The sequence below is a fragment of the Rhinolophus hipposideros genome, assembly GCF_964194185.1.
Source record: "Rhinolophus hipposideros genome assembly, chromosome: 24".
Taxonomy (NCBI): Eukaryota; Metazoa; Chordata; class Mammalia; order Chiroptera; family Rhinolophidae; genus Rhinolophus; species Rhinolophus hipposideros.
In genome coordinates this window covers 3,522,703-3,543,468 of record NC_138070.1, presented here as the reverse complement: position 1 = coordinate 3,543,468, position 20,766 = coordinate 3,522,703, and the positions used below count along the sequence as shown (strand labels likewise).

General features: G+C 56.4%; 1 protein-coding gene across 21 annotated transcripts in view; it reads right to left on the bottom strand.

Moving 5' to 3' along the window:
- NCOR2 (nuclear receptor corepressor 2) overlaps positions 1-19,306 on the bottom strand; it is a 185,070-nt gene extending 165,764 nt beyond the window's left edge. For all 21 annotated transcript variants that reach the window (XM_081037413.1, XM_081037418.1, XM_081037431.1 and 18 more), the window contains exon 1: positions 19,039-19,306. The gene's annotated coding sequence lies outside the window, so the exon portion shown is untranslated. The remainder of the gene's footprint in view (positions 1-19,038) is intronic.
- Positions 19,307-20,766: the final 1,460 nt, after the last annotated feature.

Here is a 20,766-nt window from a genome sequence, read left to right as displayed (position 1 = left end):
CTGCAGAGAAAAGATGGCGGGTGGCTACACGGAGTCACCCTTATAATTATTCATTAATCTGTGCCCCTGTGTTTACACATTCTTTATGGTACCAGCATCTGCACAAGAAAGAATAAGTTAAAAAACAGTACAGTGGGCAGAGCTCTAGGCAGAGTCCAAAGACCTGGCTGTGGTCCCAGTTCTTCCCCTGACGGATGTCACCTTGGGCAAGCTCCCAGCTGTCTCTGAGCTCAGTTTTCCTATCCAGAAAATGGGTACCCATGGTTGTCTCCAAGGTCCGTTCATGCAAAAACACTTCTCCATCTTGAGTAGACCTCCCACAGCTTCCACCTTCCCGTCTCAAACCCTAAGTGGGGTCAGGTCAAATTCTACAAAACTCACCAGGCGCCTGGGGGCCAATGTGCTGCCCGCTGCTTTGAAGAAAGGGAAGTGACACCCATGTGCCCCTCCACATGGCTGCCACAGCAGGCGGTGTGAACCCTGCTAGGCCAGATAAGCAAATCACAGGACGTGCTCTGCAAAAGCCTAAGCTAGACCCGGGGACCCTGCAGATCCGGGCACTGGCCCCCAAGGGGCAAGTGTAACTTCAGAAGTGGTACCTGCAGATTGGATCTTGAGACTTCCGGCGTTGGGCTGGGGGTGGGGGGTGGAAGAGGACCTAACACACCCCACAGCCACGGGCCAGCCTGGCACGTCTTTTCACAACAGGTGAACAGGGGACCCTCCCTGTCCCCTGGGGCCAGGTGTCCCCCTCCCTGTCATCATGGTAGAGAGCAGCCCAGACAGTGGAGCAAGAGGGAGGCAGGCTCCACAGCCCTTCCACTTAGAACCCACCGGGATATTCTATTTTCCTTCTCAAGTGACAGCTGAGGCGTGCCGGGCCCAGCGCAGGCTCTCCTTGAAGCTGCCAGAGAGGCAATCACCAAGTTCACCGAGGTCTGATTCCCCACCAGCAATGGCAGTGGGGCGGCACGCGGCGTGGATGGGAGCGAGCAGACAGGGCCTGGATCAGCCCAGAGGGGAACAGGGAGCTGTGGCCCAACAGAGAGGGCTCGGCCCACCCAACAGTAGGGGACACAGTCCCTCCCAAGGGGGCACACAATCAGGGGAGAACTGGTGGGCACCCTGACCCTGGCCCGTGAGCACCTCCAGCCCCAAGTCTGTCTGTCCTGATACCAGACGAAACCACTGCGCCCATCATCACAACAGGAACGCCCCTTCCACGGGAGTTCTCCCTGCCTGACCCTGGGCCTCTTCACAGCACTGCCAGGTGGGCACTGTGCTGACCCTAGTCACAGAGGGGGAGACAGAGGCCCAGAGAGGCTCAGCAACCCCCCGGGATTGACGGTCAGAGAGGGGTGGGCAGGTGGGAACCAGGGCGTCTGCCCTCTGCCACCCCACCCTCCACTCCCTACACCCCCAATTTGGCCCCAACTGTGCGTCTCAGAAACCCCCACCCATCTCCTGGCTACGGGTGTGGGGCCGTCTGCAGAGACAGCAGCCGACAGGAGCAATTAGACGCCAGGAAGGAGCCGGGATATCGACCGCTTCTGGAGGAAGGGGGGCCATGTCGGCAGCTGGGCTCCCAGCCAAGCTCGGGGCAGGCGGGAGGGCCGGGGGCTTCACTCCCAGGCCTGTGCAGGCAGCAGCACGGAGCAGCCATCTATCCGTCCACCTGTCTGTCCGCCAGCCCACTGAGAGCCCACAGGGACTGGAGCCCCCCTTCCCAGGGTTTCACTGGGCGGGGCATAATGCTAAGCCCTTCATGCCTATGAACTGGTTTAATTCTTACACCCGCCCTACACACTAGGTACGCTGACCCTCCCCAGGTGGGGGCAATGCCGCAGAGAGAGGCAAGCAAGCTCCCCCAGCTTCCCACAGCTGATGTGTGCAGCCAGGCATCTGCCATAACCTCACGTTACCTCTGCCAGACACCCCCTGGGAGCCCCCAGCAAGGTGGGAACCAGAGAGCAGGTGCTCTGGGAATAGTGCACTGGGGATGGATGGGGCGGAAACTTCGGAAAGCCTCTAGATGCCCCTCAGTGGCCCCACCGTAGGCTCCTTGTAAATGTAATGAAGGTTTTGCACGTGGCGCACAAGGCAAGTGCCCCAAAACGTTAGCTGCTGGGTCTCCCCGAAGAGGCTGCCTGGTACTGGATCCTGGTGGTTGCCAGAAGAAAAGCCACTGCAGACCCTTCCCCACTGGGAGCGGGGTGTGGGCCATTAGTGGCTGCAGGGCGAACCAGGGGCTGCCTGGAGAGCAGGGGTGCTGAGCAGCTATCGACTGCCAGAAACAATTAATTATCTGGGTCAAGAGACGGTGAAAGAGATTTGTCACCAGGGCCCAGGGGACAGTCCAGCGAGTCTGGCAACCCAGGCAGGAGGGGAAGGACGGTTCCCACTGACCAGGACCCTCGTACACATCGTCCAGCACTTCCCGCCTCCCCACCCCCCACAGGCTCCCCACTCACAGACTCAACCTTCCGTGGAACTCCCCCCTACCCAACACCAGCGCCTGACTCAGAGGAGGTCACAGACACCCCACAGCGCCCGTGACCTGTGCACCAGGAGGCAGCAGCCAGTCTTGCAAGCGGTGTCACTGCACAGATGGGGACACTGCATGGCAGCAGCCTGGGACCTCGCCTGGAAGCCGACTCCGATCCCAGCTGCACCGGTGTTTCGGCTGGGCGACCCCACGCATGTTGCTTAACTCCTCTGAGGCTACGCCCTCAGCTATAAAATGGAGACAATAACCTGGGTAGCTAATAACTAAAATCAGGCCAGCTCGGCTCAAAGCCCAGCTCTGCCATTTTGTAAAGCCTGAGAAAGTCACCTGGCTTCTCTGCACCTCGGTTTCCCCCTCTGTAAAATGAGGGTGATGCCAGGGGCTCCTCTGTGTGACACATGTGGCCAGGCATGCAGCAGACACTGAGTTTAAGCTCGCTGTTGGGGTTCACCAGCCCGCCTCCCCAGGGACCTAAGCCCAGCCACCAACCTGCTCAGACACCCCTCAGTCAATACCTCCAGCACCTTGGACACACAGACTCAGGCCCTGAGCCGGGCCAGGATGAGATCTCACGAAGCACAGCTTTCAGCCCCTCGTGTCTGCACCAAATCGCTCCACACACACACCCCGACACATGCGGCCCCTGCCTTGCTGCCCCCACTGCACAGATGGGAAAACCGAGTCCCGAAGCAGCCAGCAGAGGGCAGCCTCAAACCTGTTCTCTCAGATCCCATGGGAGCAAGATCTCGGCTCTGCAGGTGTTCAGGAGCCCAGGTCACTGGGGCCGGGGACTGGCACTGAGTCAGAGCGAGAAACTCAGCAGAAACTGAAAACAGCCCCAGAGGCTGGGCCCGCTCCCAGGAGTGAACCGCGCTGATTCACAGGCAGGCCCCGGGGCCTGTGTTGGAAAGTTCCTGCTTCTGTGGCCAGGGTGGGGGTAGGGACTGAGCAGCACAGAACAGCCTCTAGGCCGGGGGCCCCTCTCTGGCCAGTGGGGGAGCAACGCTCCATGCACAAAGCTGCTGGATTCACACCCAGGCTTGCCCACAACCCAGTGCCCCTCGAGACCTGCCAACCCCAGCCAAGCTGTGCTCCTCAGGGGTGTTCGTGGCTGTCGGGCGGGCAGCAGCACAGCCCCCTGCAGAGGCCGTGACCTCAGGATCTGGCTTGAGACCTGGCTTCAGTCCCACTCCACTGCTCTCTAGCTGTGTGACCCTGGTATGTTGCTCAACATCTCTGAGCCAGTTCCTCACCCGTGACATGGAAACTCTCATCTCGCAGGACTGACTTAAAAACTCAGTGAGAAAATATTACATACAGAGTGCACAGCACACAGTAAGAGCTCAACGAACACTTATACTTCCAGCTCCCAAATGGGTTTTTATCAAGGTGAAATTCGCAGGACAAAATTAACCGTTATAAAGTGAACAAGTCAGAGCTATTTAGCACCGTCACAAGGCTATGCAACCACCACCCCTATCTACAGTTTCCCCGAAAATAACACCAGGTCTCATATTAATTTTTGCTCCAAAAGACGCATTAGGGCTTATGTTCAGGGGATGTCATCCTGAAAAATCATCCTCGGGCTTATTTTTCCGGTTAGGTCTTACTTTTGGGGAAACACGGTATTGCCAAAGCATTTCCATCTCCCCCCAAAAGGAGACCCCCTCCCCAGGGAGCAGTCTCTCTCCATCCCCAACACCAGCCCCTGGCAACCATTAATCCGATTTGCCCATTCTGGACATTTCACGTAAATGGAATCATACAGTACGTGGCTTTCGTGTCTGGCTTCTTTCCCTCGGTATGTCTTCCAGGTTCGTGTATATATAAAATGTATCAACACTTCATTCCTTTTTATGGCTGAATAGTATTCTGTTGTATGGATGGACCAATCATGTATTTTTAAAATAAGGACAATAAATACGGTGTAAGTAATACACAAACGTAACATGATAAAATATGTAAATACACACAGATATGAAATTGTAGAAAACTGTTCAATTATAAAGTAAACCATGATGACTGGGATTGTGTGGAATCTGGTTAGTAGGAGGAACCAGCTCGCAGGCTCAAACATCAGGCCTCCAGTGTCCAGGCCCTGCTGTGCTGTGTAACCCTGAGCCAACTGCTCGCCCTCTCTGGGCCTCAGTCTGCCCATGTGTAAACAAGAGCACTGGAGAGAACAACCTTAGGGGGACTTCATACCTCTACGATTCTCAGGACCTCCAAGTGAGAGGCTGTGGCAGCCAGGAGGGTAACGGGCTGCCCCATGCTGGTGACAAGGACAGACTCCTCTGGGCTGCCTGGAGACTGCCAGGGAGAGCTCTGGGCCACCACACGTGGCCGCAGGGCAGAAAGGGCACCTCGGGGTGCCCTGCCCTCCCCAGCCTAAGCCATGACCCACATGCTGAGTGTTGAGGCATCTCAGGCCTCTACCTGCTCTGTTTGCAGCACCTCCCTGCAGGAAAGGACAACCAGAAATGTCTTTGAACACAGCAAAATGCATCCAGGGGCATCATCACCCACTGACCCCAACCCCACCCTGGGCCCTAAGGGCCTCACTCCCTGTACAGGAAACAGTAGGTAGGGACACCAGCTCTCCCCTGGGCCAGGCCACTGGTCTGCCGGTCCAGACAGGTTACAAGCCACTCAACAGGGCCACTCGAGGGACAAGTGCCCCGTGTCCAGCACCTGTCCAGCCCCTCCTCCAGGCCACACCAGGCCCGGTCTTGCTGCCAAGGGATCCATTCGGCCATCAACACAAACTGACTGAGCCCTACTACGTGCCAACACTGTTCCAGGCCCTGGGGCCCAGCATGGATAACACAGACGCAGCTCGTGCTTCCTGGGAAGTGACCTTCGGATGTGGGGAGATGGACAACACACAAGGGTTTGAATCGCCTGAGAAATTTCATACACCCACAACTGCAGACAGTAAGTGGGCGCTGCTTGATGGGGTGGTCAGGGGGGATCTCCTGAGGGTGACATCTGACTGTGCCCTGATGGCAGCAAGGAAGCTGCCATGCCAATCTCCAGGGAACAGCATTCCAGGTGAGGGAACAGCACTGCAAAGGCCCAGGGGTGGGAAGATGTGAGCCAGGAGCAAGGGTGGAGCAGCTTCCCAGCGGCCTCGGGGCCTCTGGACCTCAGAGGAGAAGGAGAACGGAGGAAGCTGTGGGACCAGAAGCTGACGAGTCTTATTCTCCTTCTAACAGGCTCCCTCTGGCTGCAGCACGGATAACAGATGGCAAAACAAGAGTGGATTTGGGGGACCAGGAGGCCACTGCACATGTCCAAGCCAGACAGTGGGAGCAGGTCCATCGCGGGGCCCGGTCGGCCATTACTGGGTTTTGTTATTATGATTTATTTTTCTCTTCTACACTTTTTTTTTCTTTACTATTTATGTTTATGTGGTTGCCTTGTTATCATTATTGATACGAGAATGGAGGTCTCGCCCGCAGTGGTCCCACCCCTGCAGCCTATTATTATTAGTGTTGTTGTAATTATTACAGAGGGGAGTCTCGCCGCAGTGGCCCCTCCCACAGTGCCAGCATACTGTTACCTTACTGTTACTGTGTTGTGTGGTTAGGGCACACGGAGCCCCTCGGCTGTGTCCCGCCCCACAACATGCAGGGATGCTCATGGCTGCCCTGTGACTGGCACTCAGCCAGTGGGACAGTCCCACGCCATGAAAGTCACCTCCCCACACCGTTTTCAAATGGCCTGGCCATTCAAAAAAAACAAAAACCTGCCAGAACATGAGCTTTTTTTAACGTCACTTTCATGTACTTCCAATAGCGAAAGGCTTCTGATCTCACTTCTCTTGAATCTACACTTTCTCACTCTGAGTGGGAGGCAGCACCGCCTTCCTTTCATTTCCCTTCATACTGCACTTGGGGCATTACACTGATTTTTGTTGTTAATTCTGTGCAAAGTCAAGGCTGTTACGGAGGAATTTCAGTGCCAAGAGTAAAGGGGATTTTCCAAGTATGAGCTGTAAATATTGTTCAAGGCTGTCGGGATGCTGTGCGGCCTTGGCCAGTTAGCTGACCTCTCTGAGCCTCATTTAGCTGCTTGCTTGTAATACAGGGTAAGTGATGATCACTGCTAGCTCCTGAGATTGAGAAGATCAAATGAATTTAGGCGGCATGTGCCAGCCACTATTAGATACCCACAAAAAACACACAGCCCTCAGTCCGCCACAGGCAGCTGAAGGGCCTGGAGGCAGGTGGGCAAAAGCCCCCAGCACAGGCCCAAGCTGGGCAGGGGGTGGAGGATAAAACCCCAAACTCCTGCCTGGGCCAGGTGGCTCGTTGCCTGCCAGGCTTTCATCTCCAGGAGATAAGCCCCCGGCTCAAGTTCACATTCAGGATCAAATGAACCCACTTAATCGCCTTAGGGATCTCCACTGAGCCTGGGGAGCCTGGGGAGGAGGGCCATTGAGGAAGGCCGCTGAGCCCCCTCCATCCAAGACCCCCACCCACATGGCCAGGGACAGAGAGGGCAACGTCATGGGCATCCTGCCCACACACCCCTGGGCACCACCCACTGGGGTGACCCCAAGGATAGATGCGTGCACACTGGCCGTCAGAGTCTACGCACACGTCATCTGCTCCCCTCACCATCACAAAGCCCCTACTGTGTGCCATGTGCCTGGGGCAAAGTGACTTGCTTAATCCCCACACAATCCAGGAGGTAAGCACAAACCCTATTGTACAGATGGGGAAACTGAGGACTGGAAAGAGCCAGCTCCACGTGACACGAGCTCCTCACGGAACCCCCTGCAACTCTCATTTCATTTCGCAGAGGGGGAGACCGTGGCAGGAACAGGCCTTAAATCACCACCACACTGCAATGTAGCTGGGGAGGCATGGCACATGCCTGCCTTGTTCCCAGCTGTGTCCTAGCACCAAGGACAGCTCCCCGCACAGAGTAGGTACTTGATGAAAGCATCTGAATGAACAAAATCTATACACTGGGCACCGACTACAAAGAACATGCCTTCGTGGGGCGCCTCTGCCCTCCAGACAGTCCTCTCTGAGATCCCATCACGTACCACAGGGGCCCTGGGCAGGGTGACTATCCCCCTCAGAGGACAATGTCTGCAGTCATCACTAGTTGTCCAAATGCAGGAAGAAAGGATGGGGGTGGGTACCACTGGCATACAGACAAGGGGTGCTGCTAAATAAACATCCTGCGCTGCCCAGGGCAGCCCCCCAAACAGCATTATCCAGCCCAAATACCAGTAGTACCCAGGGTGAGAAACCCTGCTATGCTGCATTCGCTCAAGCATCAATTGAGCACCTACTGTGTGCAGGACTGCACAACAATCCTGGAAGGAGACGAGGTCACAGGGCTCCATGCCACACAGCAACTGCAGGGCAGAGGAAGGACTCGAACCCGGGTTCAACTGACTCAAAGCCCCACCTCAGAGCCACCATATGTCCTGACCCATCCATGAGGATTGGGTCTAGAGTGGGGACTGCAGAGTCCGTACATTTTACCACCCCCTCCCCACCTCACTTTGGGAAAGCAGAGGTCAGAGCTGGTCCTTCTTATCAAAACCCACATTACGCCAAAAATGCCGACAGTTTGTCTCTGGGGGGTGGGAATGTGATCATATGTTTTTACGTGCAGGGTTTCTGTTTCTTCATTTTTTAATTTACAGAGAACACGTTTGTTCTGCTTCTTTAAAAACCCAGTCTTTCTCAAAAGGCAGCTGTCAAACCACAGGTCTCACCCGAAGCCTTGCACCCCAATGCAAAGGCCACCCAAGCACAGCCCCCGTGCGGCGTCAGGAAAAGCCACCCGCTGGCGATTCCACTCCCAGGAACACCTGGAAGAGTAAGGACAGCATCTGAGCACCCAGAAGCGCTCGGGAAAGGTCCAAACACCTCAGTCAACCCCAGTGACCTCTCCAGGGGACACACTGAGCCCATATCATGTGTCCCCATGACAAGATATTATCTATACAGAAGTAAAAATTCGGCAACTAGATCTAACTGCACCAACACATCACAAAATCATAATTTTAAAACATAATAATCATAGCTACATGGTTCTACAAGCCTCATATAGGACCCTTCTAACCCCCAAAGTGATCCCAGCCAGGTAGGTACTATTTTGGTCCCCATTTTACATATTAGGGAAACTGAGGCACTGAAAGACTCGATAAAGTGCCGGACGACTCACACAGCTGTCGAACAGTCATGGGGGAGGGAACCAAGCCCTCAGAACCCCTGCCCGTAACCACTCCAGTCTGCTGCCGGTCTAAACGTGGAGAGGAAATTACTAGGTTGAGTTCTATGAAATCTGTCAATACTCGACCACTCTTGACCCACAAAGCTGGCAGATGCAGATGGCTCACCCTGACAGCGATTGCAGAGCGGCAGACACAGAAAGACACGTCCACACGCATTTTCCCAGCCTGGATATGAGACAGAGCCCCAGGCCTGCAGGCAGCCAGCAGAGGCCCGCGGAAATACGAAAACATGGATTAGAAGTGCGAATGTCCAGTGGAGAAACAATCACCTCCAGGGAGGGGACTCGGGTGACCTGAAAGTCACCTGCAGGATTTTTTTCAATAAAAGGCAGCCACCTGGCCCTGGAGGAGGCTGGCTGATGGTTCCCACACTCTCCCCTCTCCCTGCACCGCACTGGCCCCCCAGGCCCCACACAGTCCGTGCACGAGCTGCTGCGGGAGCTGTGGGTCCCTGGGGCCTGCTCTCCAGAGCCTCCTCACCTAAGGATCCAGTTTCATTTAATTGCAGGCTTCAGGTTTCTGGACGCAGGCCTCCTTCGGGGCCAGGCGTGGGCCATTTTCTTCCTCTTTTCAATAAAGCCGGGAAGGAAGGAGCGTGTGGCATTGCCACATCTGCTCCAAGAATCCAGAATGCCTGCCCCTTGGGGACAGGGCTGTGGCACAGGAGAGCCCACCCTGGGAGAATCAGCCTGGCTCATCACGGGCGGGGGACAGGCTAGGGACGTATTTTTTTCCCTGGCCATCGCTTGGGGGCAGGTACCCCACTGGATTTAAAGGAATTAGGAAAACATACACACAAACATTCCTGACCCCACTCAAAGCCTCCCAGGGTCGTCTCTCTGCTTTGGGATGTTTCTTTTGCATATTTTCTCCGGCTCAGCCCTTTCCAGTTTGCAGGTCCCTCTCTTCTCTCTGTGTCCCTCACCCACAGCCCCAGGTCAAGGCCAAGACACTGAGCTGTCACCTGATTCCAAGGTCACTGGCAGCAGGGACACTCCACTGTCTAAATGACCACATCGCTCCTGCTGTTGGAGCACGTGTTGCTTCAGAGGAAACATCAAGGAGACCGGTGTGGCTGGAACAGTGTGAGCACGCGGAGCAGACCAGAAAGGAGGTGAGGCGGAGGGCACAGACCACTTACACGCTCGCCCTGGTTTAACTGCTCATAGGAGTTACCCAGGAGTCAGCCCATACATAACTCCCACAAGAACCCCAATCCCATGGACCTGGCCCAAGGCCCCCAGGACCCTGGAGGGGTCCCTGACTCACACTGGGCTCCTCAACACCCACGCCAGGCCCCCCCCACTCCAATCCTGGCCCAGTGGCCTGGCAGAGATGCCCAGCCGAGTCCTGGAGCGGCCATGCCCCAGCCCCCGTTGGCTCAGCATGCTTGCCTCGTTAGCCTAACGAACGAGCAGGCCCTGGTGCCAGGCAGTTGCCATGGCCACAGAGACACCACGGCGGCACTGGGCGATGCTCCCAGAGGGTCTGGTAGGCCCCGAGTTCAGGATGAGGACAGAGGGGACATGCGGGGGTCTCCAAGGTAGGCCCCCTGCACCGCCGCGCAGGCACCTTGGGGCCTGGCCTCTCAGACTCCCACCTGACAGCCATCTCCCAGAGAGGCCCCCCACCCAGGCCCCAAACACTCCCCTCCCTCCCCACAGCCACCCCTCCAGACCTGCCGCCCAGAAGTCACCCCCCCACACCCAAGGCAGCACCAATGGCAGGGGAGCCAGACAAAGGGGACGGAGGTGGGCCGGCACCTGGCATAGAGACCTCCAAGGCAGTGAGAAAGGTCTGGATTTCCTGTAAGTGTTGGGAAGCCCTGAGTAAGATCAAGTCACTCACCCGTTGGGGCCCCACTGGCAGCTGGTAGCGGCATACAGAGAAGGGCCTAGGGCAGGCCAGACTCCGGGACACCAGGGAGGAGGTGCATTGGGCGACAGGACGGTTTGGGTAACGCCCACATCTCTGGCCTGTGCACCCCACACTCCAGGAGGAAGCCCAGGAGTGGGTCTGGGATGGGGGTGCCGATGGGTCCAGGTTAGAACAGCTGGGTCTGAGGTCCCTTTGGAACACCTGTGAGCACTGAGGCCTCAGGAGGCCTCCGGATTCGCCTGCCTGGCCCCAGGCGGTGGGATGGCTCCACGGGTTGGGAGCCGTGGACAGAGGGGAGACGGGTAGGACTGGGCCTGGCTCACGCCTCACGTGGCCTCTCAGCTCCTTTGGCCTCACCATACACTGGGAGCCCGTGTGTCACTCAACAGCCCATTTCACTGCTGGGTAAACCAAGGACCTCTGCACAGAGGCCCGGGTACTTGTCCTAGACTGCACAGCGCAGCGGCAAGAGGCCGATACAGGGCTCAGACCCATGGCTCACTCGAGCTCTGTTCACAAACCCTAAAACACAGGTTACCAGAAACCAAGCCAACCCCAGAAGGCGGGAGGCAGTGCCCAGGGGAGCTGACCCCCAGGAGCCTCCGGGCCTCCCCGTCCCCACCCCACACCACGCACACCAGCAGGCAGCCGGGCTCAGGTCTCATCCAGGTCTCATGCGATTCTACCTCCAACAGCCCACCCGGGGTTTACTTCCCCGCTACTTCCTTCCCAGCTCAAAGAACACCCCAGGTCAGCAAAGGGGAGCAGGCACCTGAGACCATCAGCACAGCTCACGGCTGGTCCCTCAGTGTGCACACACCTGCAGGGTTTGTCACTGCAACAATCCAAAACCGCCGTCCCTAGATGGAACAGACTGACGCTCCACCCCTGTGAGCTGTTACCTGCCCCACACCAGGGCCTTCCCTCAGGCCAAGTGGTTCCCAAGGGACACAGGCCTCTAAAAGGGACATCTGTCACCAAGCCAGTCACTCACTGTCATCTTCCCAAGTCTGGCCCAAGGCAGACGTCCAAAGATCCCAGTTCTTGCCCAGGGAACGACCTTGGTGAAGACACTCCATGGGGCTAGGCTTTAATTTTCTCCTGGAATCTTCTGCCACCACCCCATAGGCACTCAGGAGAAACAAGCATGGAAACACCTTGCAAAGTATTTTCTTTACTCCTGCCCCACTCCAGTCTGCCCCTCAAGAGCTGAGAAACTTTTGGAATGCAAGCGATAAGATAAAATCAGACAACAAGGTCAGAGCAAAGGGAAAAATCAGGGACAAACTAATCTGAAATCAGGATGAATTACGTAAAACCAAAACAAAGACTGGACCAGCCTCCTAAAGTCAAGCTGCAAAGTTGGCTCTGAGCTTCCTACCAGCCAAAGCAAACAGGGAAACAAGATGGGTTCTAAGAAACTCTGCAAAAACTGCAAACTATGGAGCATGGTGCAGAAGGTACTAGAGCAACTACACAGTGCTGCACAGAAGGGATTACAGCCTCAGGTTTCACAGGAGGCCCAAACTCGCGCCAAAAGTAACTGCCGGCTGCCTTAACCATCCCCCTTTCCTACTGCATTCTACAACAGCAAATTATAACCATAAGCATCAGCACAACTTAGCAAGAACAGTGAGCCAGGCCAGGAGGAGTTTTAGGATGACCCTCACAGGGTATTACCCTCAAACTTATGACCCTCTCTGGACTCCCGTTCCCTCCACAGTGAAAACCCTGGAAGGTTCTGCTGCATTAAAAAGAACGAGGGAGCTCTCTGTCGGGGCTGGAGAACAAGTATGCTGGGCTCTGTGGGCCTCCTGACCTGTCACACCTCCTCAGCCCCACACGGTGCAGAACCGAATGGGCAGGGTTGGGTTCCAATAAAGCTTAATGTATGGACACTGAAATTTGAATTAGATATAATTTCACATGTCACAAAATTGTCTTCTTTTTATTTTTTCAACCATGAAAAAAATGTAAAAGCCATTCTAAGCTTACGCACCATCTAAAAACAGGAAGTAGGCTGGACCCGGCCCGCGGGCCACCATTCACTGACCCCCCCTCTCTGTGTTCCAAAATGAACTCCAAGATATATGATAATTTAGAGAAGGAAAGCAGGGCGTGCATACGATGTGACACAGCTTGTATGCTTGGTTTTAAAGGGAACACACACATCTAAGGCCATCGAAGGCGGCCTCTGGCCAGGGTATCTCTGAGGAGAAACTGCACCGTGTGTCTGCCCCAGCGGGTGGAAACTGGGAGGGCAGGAATGGGAAGGACACTTCCCTCCACACCTTTGTGCACTGATTTAATTTTTCAACAGGCCCAGGCATTTTTTTTAAATATGTTTTTATAAAACCCAAAGCATGTGGCAAACTTAAGGGCATTACTTTTTGATTTTCTGTATTTTTCAAATGACTAAAACGCAACACTATCCAAAACAAAGTTCATCTAATACTCAATGTCCATGGAAAGATGTCCTGACGTGTTAATTCACAGGAAGAAAATATGGAGCGTGACGGCACGCAGGCCTTCCTGATGTACGGGTGTGCGTGTGTGAAAACACACACAAGGGGCGGGACCAAAGTCTCAGTGAACCGGGGTGCGGCCCACGCACGGGGCTCAGTCCCCAGGAGTCAGAGGTGCCCACACGGCGCAGGCCTGGTCGGGAAATGGCAGCCAGGAACAAAAGTGGGGACACTGAGCAAAGAGCTCCCAGTCTCAGGTGGTGGCTTGTAGGGCCAAGAAGAAGAGAACGCTCACCCAGTGGCCTGAAAACTGGCTTTTGGCCCTGAGTCCCCAGAGAAGGCATGGCACTAAAGCCACACTGCCCAACGGGGACAGTGGCCACTCGCCATGTGGGGCCATTTAAATTTATGAAAATTAAGTAAAAAATAAAATTCCCTTTCTTGGTCAGTCACAATGGCCTCACTTCAAGTGTTTGGTGCCATGTGTGGCTATGGCTATGGTGCTGAACAGAACAGCTCTAGAACGTTCCGCCATCCCAGAAAGGCTACTGGACGGAGCTGCCCCAGAGACTGGTGGGACGAGAGGGGGTGGTGAGATTAGGAACGTGGACAAAGGAAGGTGGACAGAACTTGGAGGGCCCTGGGCCAGCACCGGGCAGGGAAAGCCCTGGGCTTTGTCTGGGTCATGGGACCACAGCACTCCAGGCAGAGAAAACACACGCAAAAGGAAAACATCAGATGCTAAGAGCCAGGCCCTGCTCCCATACACGGAATCTTATTTCATCATCCAACCCTGTGCCGTCTGATTAGGCAGCCATCAGCCACAGCCACATGTGTCTGTTTAAATTTAAGTTAATTAAAATGAAATAAAATTACCAGTTCAGTCGCACTAGCCACATTCCAAGTGCTCAAAGGCCACATGCGCCAGGTGGCTGCCTGGTGGCGACAGTGCAGGACAAAGCACATCAACAACAGTTTCCACCATCGAGAGAAACTGACTGGATGGGACAACCCCACACTAGCCTCTGGGGTGGGCATTATTTTCTCTCCCCCTCCTCCTAAAAATAAGAAAACTGACGCCAGAAAAGTCAGAGACTTCACTCAAGTTGTAAACTGCCACAAGTAGGATTTGAACCCAAGTCTGACTTCAAAGGAGCCCTCTCTAGACCCCGCCTCCTCCAGGAGGCCCTCTCTGTCTTAACCATCAGCACGCGGATTCCAGCTCTCCAAAGTCCAAATAGAAAACCTCAGCTTTCAAAAGGAGAAGAAAGGGAGCTGAGCACATCTGTGAATCACCAACCAGCGGGGCAGGGAGGAGCCCGCTGTCTCGGGAGGGCAACAAGCCCAGGCCTGAGGCTCAGGTGAAGAGCCATTCCATTACAGAAGCCTCCCCAGCAGCCCTTTAGAAGGAATGAACAGTTCATGGCCAACCAGCCTGTGGATGAGGACCTGGGTTGGACAAATTCTACAAGGAACCCTTCAGTCTCCAAAGGGATGAGCCGGAACAGCAGCTCCAGTGACATCCATCAGGACACTGGGTCCTGACAACAAAAAGTCAGAAGTATCACCAACATCGTCATCATCATCCCCATCTTAGAGATGAGCAAACTGAGGCTCAGAGAAGTAACTTGCCCAGAGTCAAATGGCTGAACATCAAACCCAACACTCATGCTTTCTGCCCCTTGATCCTCTCCACTACCCCACTGGCGGGAGGCAATGTGCCCATTTTATAGCCCCAGACGCCTAAACTCTGCCAGGAGCAAGGACAGCCCCTGGGCACGCCGCATGCACATGGCTAAGCCGGGACTTGAACTCATGGGAACTTGCAATGCTCAATCGGCCACCATCGTGGGGATCACTCACTAAACACTCCCAGACTGTGCCCGGCTCTCTGTTCACAGAAACTCTTTACAGATCTAGGAACCGAAAGGGCTAGCCTGGGCCCAGCTGGGCGTGGGGTAGGTAGTGCAGGCACAGAAGGCTCACTTTACTCTAAAATACAGATGATGATGATGTCAATCATCTTAAGCAAAAGTCACACCACAGCGCGACCTTGGGCTAGCCTGGCCCACTGACCTGTGACCTCATCCATAAAATGAGAAAAAGCTGTATCCTCCCAGGACCTCTGAAGGTCTCCAGCTATAAAGTCCCCTGGGGCTGCAGGCTAGCGCGGGGACTCCCTGCCAGCCCTGGCACTCATCTGGTACAGCTTTCTGGAACCCCGTTTTACACCACACTAAATAATTTAAAGCCATGTTTTCATTTCCAGATAAACAGCTCTGCCGCCAAAAGGAATGCCAAATTTGCATGAATGTTTAAGATAAAATGAAACTTCAAAGAAATGCCAGGTCTACGGCTGGGCACTGTCCACCTCCCCAAACGCTGGGGAGAACAGTATCTCAGTCTCCTGCTCCCTGGGGCAAAGATCTTTAGGTGCTCATAAGAAACATCATTTCTTTATTTCTATCCCCTAGGGCAGCTCCACCGAGCAGATCTGCAGAAAATTCTTGCTGCACCAACATGACCTTGAATAACCCCAGGTCTTACCACATCCAAACTGTGTGACCTTGGGCAGTCACTTAACCCCTCTGTGCCTCAACCAGCTATAAAATGGGATAATAGCACTAACCTCATAGGGTGAGGTTAAACAAGAGGATTCCTGTGGAGCGCAGAACCTGGCACATAGTGAGTGCTTTATATGCGTTGGCTGTTATTGCCATTGCATTTTATATGTATGATGTATATACCATACATATCATGTTATATGAATGGTATACACAAAGAGGCTGCCAAAAAATGTATACACATTTTAAGGAAAAAAACTATTAAAATTCTAATAGTACATACCAATAACAAAAGATGATAGGTCACGTGCATACATTTTTTTGGCACCCCCCACCCCGTACACATCATATATACAGTGTTTTCCAGCTCCTAGACCAAAAGTTCACTTGACAGGTTATAAAGTCCATTCCCCACCACCAGGATCCTCAAAGGATGTCAGCTGACCTTTCTAAGTACCACTTCCCTGGGACACCCCCCATACCCATCTATGGGACAAGGCCTTTTAAGATGACACCTCAGGCCTGGCCCTTTGCAGCCCAGGCTCAGGAACCTCCCCTGGGTGCCTGGAGCAAGAATCACCAGTTCCTGCAAGCTGCTCTCCTTGCAGGGAGCCCAGTCTCTGAGTGTCACTTGGGGAGGCTGCTGCTGGCTGAGAGATGAAGAAAACAGAAAACGGAATCTCTCCCCCACCTACTGTCAGAGCCAGCATTGGATGTGGGGATTTTGTTTGTAGAGTTATTGGAAGGAAGGGGTGAGAGCCCCAGCTCTCCTGCTTCTCACAGACAAGAGCCCCTCAAGCTGCATTATGCGTAGGAGCGGATCTCCTCCCCCCTAAATAATATCTCAAAGTGAACCACCAACTTCTCCACCCCCAGGCCTCAGGCGGGGGGTGGGAACAGAGAACAAGGTACATCCCACCTCGCAGTCAGGGGGAATCCAGGCGAGGCAGCCCCCACATCCCATCTGAATGGCCAGGACTGCTGGGGCTCTTCCCCCGCACACCAGCCAGCAGGTGAGTGCCAGCCGCCAACCCCCCTCCACTCCCCCAACCCCCCTCCACTCCCGGAGAACAACCAAGCCCTCCCCAGCTTGGGGCTTTCTTGCAGTTAAATTTGCATTTGCAGAGCCCTCAGAAATCTTTAGGCGGCTGGTATGAGTGTTATTAATTGGGGGAAAAGAGCGGATTATGCCAAATAAATCCTTCCCACGTAGGCAAACCCTGGCAAGGGAGGGAGGGGGTGCACACAGACCCACGAGGGGCCTCCATCCTTCACCAGGCCTGACAGCCACATTACCACTTACATGGGTTCATCAATAGTATTGACCCCTGAGCAAGCGTAAATAGCTCGGTGGGAAGAGGCCAGGGCTGGGGCCCCCGCGCTCCGGCGGTGGTACATTTCTAATCAGGGACAAGGCAGCCGGCGCGGGGTAACGGGGGAGCCAGACAGCAGCCCGACGCCCTGGCGGCCACCGGTTCACCGGGCACTGCCAGCTCCAGGCCCCTGCATCAGCAGAGTGGACTCAGTCGGTTCAATGGTCAGAAGGCAGCATCTGCCCTTCTCCATTCTCAAAGGGAAAAGCCCAGGGGGTGGGACGGTCCCCTACCCTCGCCAAATCCCCCCCTCTCCAGGCAAAATCTCATTAGATTTCCAGGCCTTGGACTAAAGGCCAAGTTTTAGAACCCAGGAATAATAACAGTGGCCGTAGTGACACATACACAAACACTTGCCAGTAGTAGGACCCTCCATGCTCACAAGCCTATAAACCCGGTACTATTATTATCCCACTTTGCAAATGAGAAACTTGAGGCACAGAGAGGTTAAGTAGTTTGTCCAGGGTCAGGCAGGCAGTAAAGTGGCAAAAGTAAAATTGGAACCCAGGAAGTGGAGTTGCAGGCTATAAACGGCGGGCTATCCCAGCTCACATCTCTCTCTTTCCCGATTGCTCTCTCCTCACCCCCCCCCATCAAAAGGAAAAAAAGGCCACCCACGACGACGTACACAACAATGCCCAGGGAGGCCCTCCCAGCCCCCGCCAGGCCCCAAGAGCCCCTGAGATCAAAGCTGCCGCGGGACCCAGATCTGGTTTAAAAAGGGCAAAGTCAAGGCCACCGATAACACAACCCAACGGTGCCCAGAACTCCCCCAAGCAGCCCACAGGGATCCTCTCCCCTTCCCCTCCCTCCCTCCCTCCCTCACACATCCTTCCTCCAAATCTGCAAAAGGGAAAAAAAAACAATAATCATAATAAAACCAGTTCTCACCAACAGGGGGGGAGGAGGAGAAGGAAGGGAGGAGGCTGAGCCGACAGAACAGAGCCGCCTCCGCGGCCGGCACCAGCCCCTCAGAGAGCCGTAGCGCGCGACAGGCGGCGGGAGGACACTTGCTTCCCCAAAAAATAAAGCTACAATGTAAAAATAACGCTGGGTGCCCCACGCTAATTGGGCCCTGGCGACAGCCGCTCACAGGTACTGCGTGTCTCGCCCGCCCGCCCGCCTTGCCCTCTCCCTCCCTCGAGCTTTTTCCTGCAGGCGTCCGGGGTGGGAAGGCGCTGCCCACGGGCACCCCCACTGCCCGCAGGTCTCTGGGGACGTTCCCCCACCACTAGGGCCTGGGGCCTCCGACCCAGCCCAAGTGGGCTCAGCTCTGAATTCCAACTTCGCAAACTAGTGGCATCCCAACTATCCGCACAGCCCGGGGGAGGGACCAGGAGGCGGCCCATGGAGGCGTCACCGGCCGCGGGAGGCAGGCCCAGACCCCGGGAACACCGGCAGCGGGGGAGGGGGAACAAGAGGCGCCTCTCCCCGGGGGACCCCCGCCCAGCGCCCTCTGGTCCCTTGGCCAGGAGCGCCCGCGGCCAGCGTCCCCCCAAGCTGGCAGGAACCCCACATGCGCCCTTCCACAGCAGCCAGGCCGGGAGAACGGGGGTGCCATCTCCAGGGACTCCCCAAATCCGCGCTGCCCGCTGAAAAATAAGGCGCAGTGTTACCCCCCAACTGTGAAGCTCCTACGTAGGGCAAGCGCACGGCGGCCAAACCCCCGGTGCTTGGGGCACACGGTGGGGGACGGCCCTCCGCATTTCCACGGCGCCCCCCCCGCCCACCCCCACACCACTTGCCTCCTTCCCGCCCCCTCGCCGGGGAGCTGGACTTCCCCTAAGTTCCCCAGCGCCCCCACGCACGCGGGCCGCAGTGTCGATGGGGCGCCTCGCTTCCCAGCAGGCCCCCCCCCGAGAGCGCCAACTCGGGAGCGCAGGGGCCCCGCCAACTCCGCCGCGTGCGCCGCCCGCTCTTCCCGATTCCCCGGAAGCGCGACCCGCGCCTCCCCCGCGGCCGTCCGCGGGGACCCCCGACCCTAACTCACCTCGCGGGGGCGGCGGCGCAGCCCCGGCGCTCGGGCAAGTGGCGGTGCGGGTCGGGCTGGGGGCGCGCAGCAGGCCGGGCCTCCAGCCGGGGCGTGATCCTCCCGCCGCCGCCTTCTAGGGCGCCGGCCCCGGGTCCCCCGCGCGCAACTTGGCGCGCATCGCGGGGCACAGGGCGCGGGCGCACGGCTCGGGCGGGGCGCGGGCGGACGCGGGGCTCCGGTGCGGCCCGGCCTGCCCGCGGCTCCGCTCCCCGGCGGCGGCGGCGGCGGCGGCGGTGGCGGGCGGGGGAGGAGGGGGCGGGGCGGGAGCCCGGGAGGCGGTAGCTCGGCCTCCCCGCGAGCTCGCGGCTCCCCGCCCGCACAGACGCGCCGGCCCGGCCCCCTCGGGCTCCTTAAAGTGGCCGCGTCTCCTCCGCTGGTCCTGCGCGCACCCACTCGCGCGCGCGCGCTGCCACACAGACACAGACACACACACACACATACACCCACTTGGGCGCGACGCCGAGTTTCTTTTCAGTCGCTCGGGTAAGGAGGAAGGAGGGCAAAGCACCTCCCCATCTTGCCCCTCCTCCTCCCCAGCCCCTGATACTTAACTGGAATCGCGTTTCAGCTATTAAATTATAACTCGAGAGTGGCCAGTGGATGGGGTGGGCCACACACAGATACGCAGGGACACTCGCGGTGGAGCTTACTCGGGGGCTGTAGCACACAGTAGAATGCGGAATTCTTCCCAACGGACACGCACACTGGGCCTCAGCGGACGGAAACTCACAGCCCCCCCCCGCCCCCCCCCGACCCGACCCGCGCAGAGGGAGTGCAGCCTGGGACCCAGACTCCAGTGTAAGATCACCCACAGATAAACACGCACACGAACACACACAGGCAGGCCCACACACCAGAATGTCCGTTTCACGAGTTCGCTGTCCTTCCACAGCAGGGATGTGAGAATCTGTTGTTGGGTGAGTGAACGGCCATTTGGGGACATTCAGGGACGCAGTGCCCAGACTCGATGCTCGCAAGCCTGTGTCGGGGCACATTCGGAGCGCCCGTCTAGGAGCCCAGACTGCGCGCAGGCAGGCTCACAGACAGGCACACGTGTGGACACAGCTCCAGCTCGAGCCTCACTGGCTGCCCTGACAACTGTGTGTCCTCATTTGCCCCCTCCGAGGTGGCCCTCCCAAACCAGGGGAGATCTTTTTAAACAGCAGAGGGCACTGAGAGTGCCAGGCGTGGAGCCTCCCTCCTCCTCCTCTGCCTTCCCCTAAGATGTTGGAGAGTTTGATTTTTTTTTTTTTTCAGTTCAACTTTCCTTTTTTGGAGCTACGTCTCAGCAGATTCAGTTCTGCCATCTGCCAACATCTGAGAACCCCCGGGGGAATGGAGAATGGCTGTGGTGGGGAGGCGACCACGCGGTTTCCAGGGGCCTGGGCCTGTGCCCAGCCCCTGCCAGGAGGCAGGGGTAGCCTGCCTCCCCCTGCAGCAATTTGTCCCTTGCAGGCCTCTCAGTGCTTTGGGAGGGGGGACCACCTAGGGCTGACAAAATCGGGAAAAAGGGAAGTGTATGTGGAGAGTCAGGAGCAGTTTGCAATTTGGAACAGGAGGGGGGGTCACAGGTCAATGTCCCCACCCTCCCCATTCGGTCCCCACCAGCTGCCCAAGGAGACCGTGGGAATTCACAAACAGAACCAGACCTGCAGAAGGAAGGCCCAGCCCTTCGCGAAGGTTTGG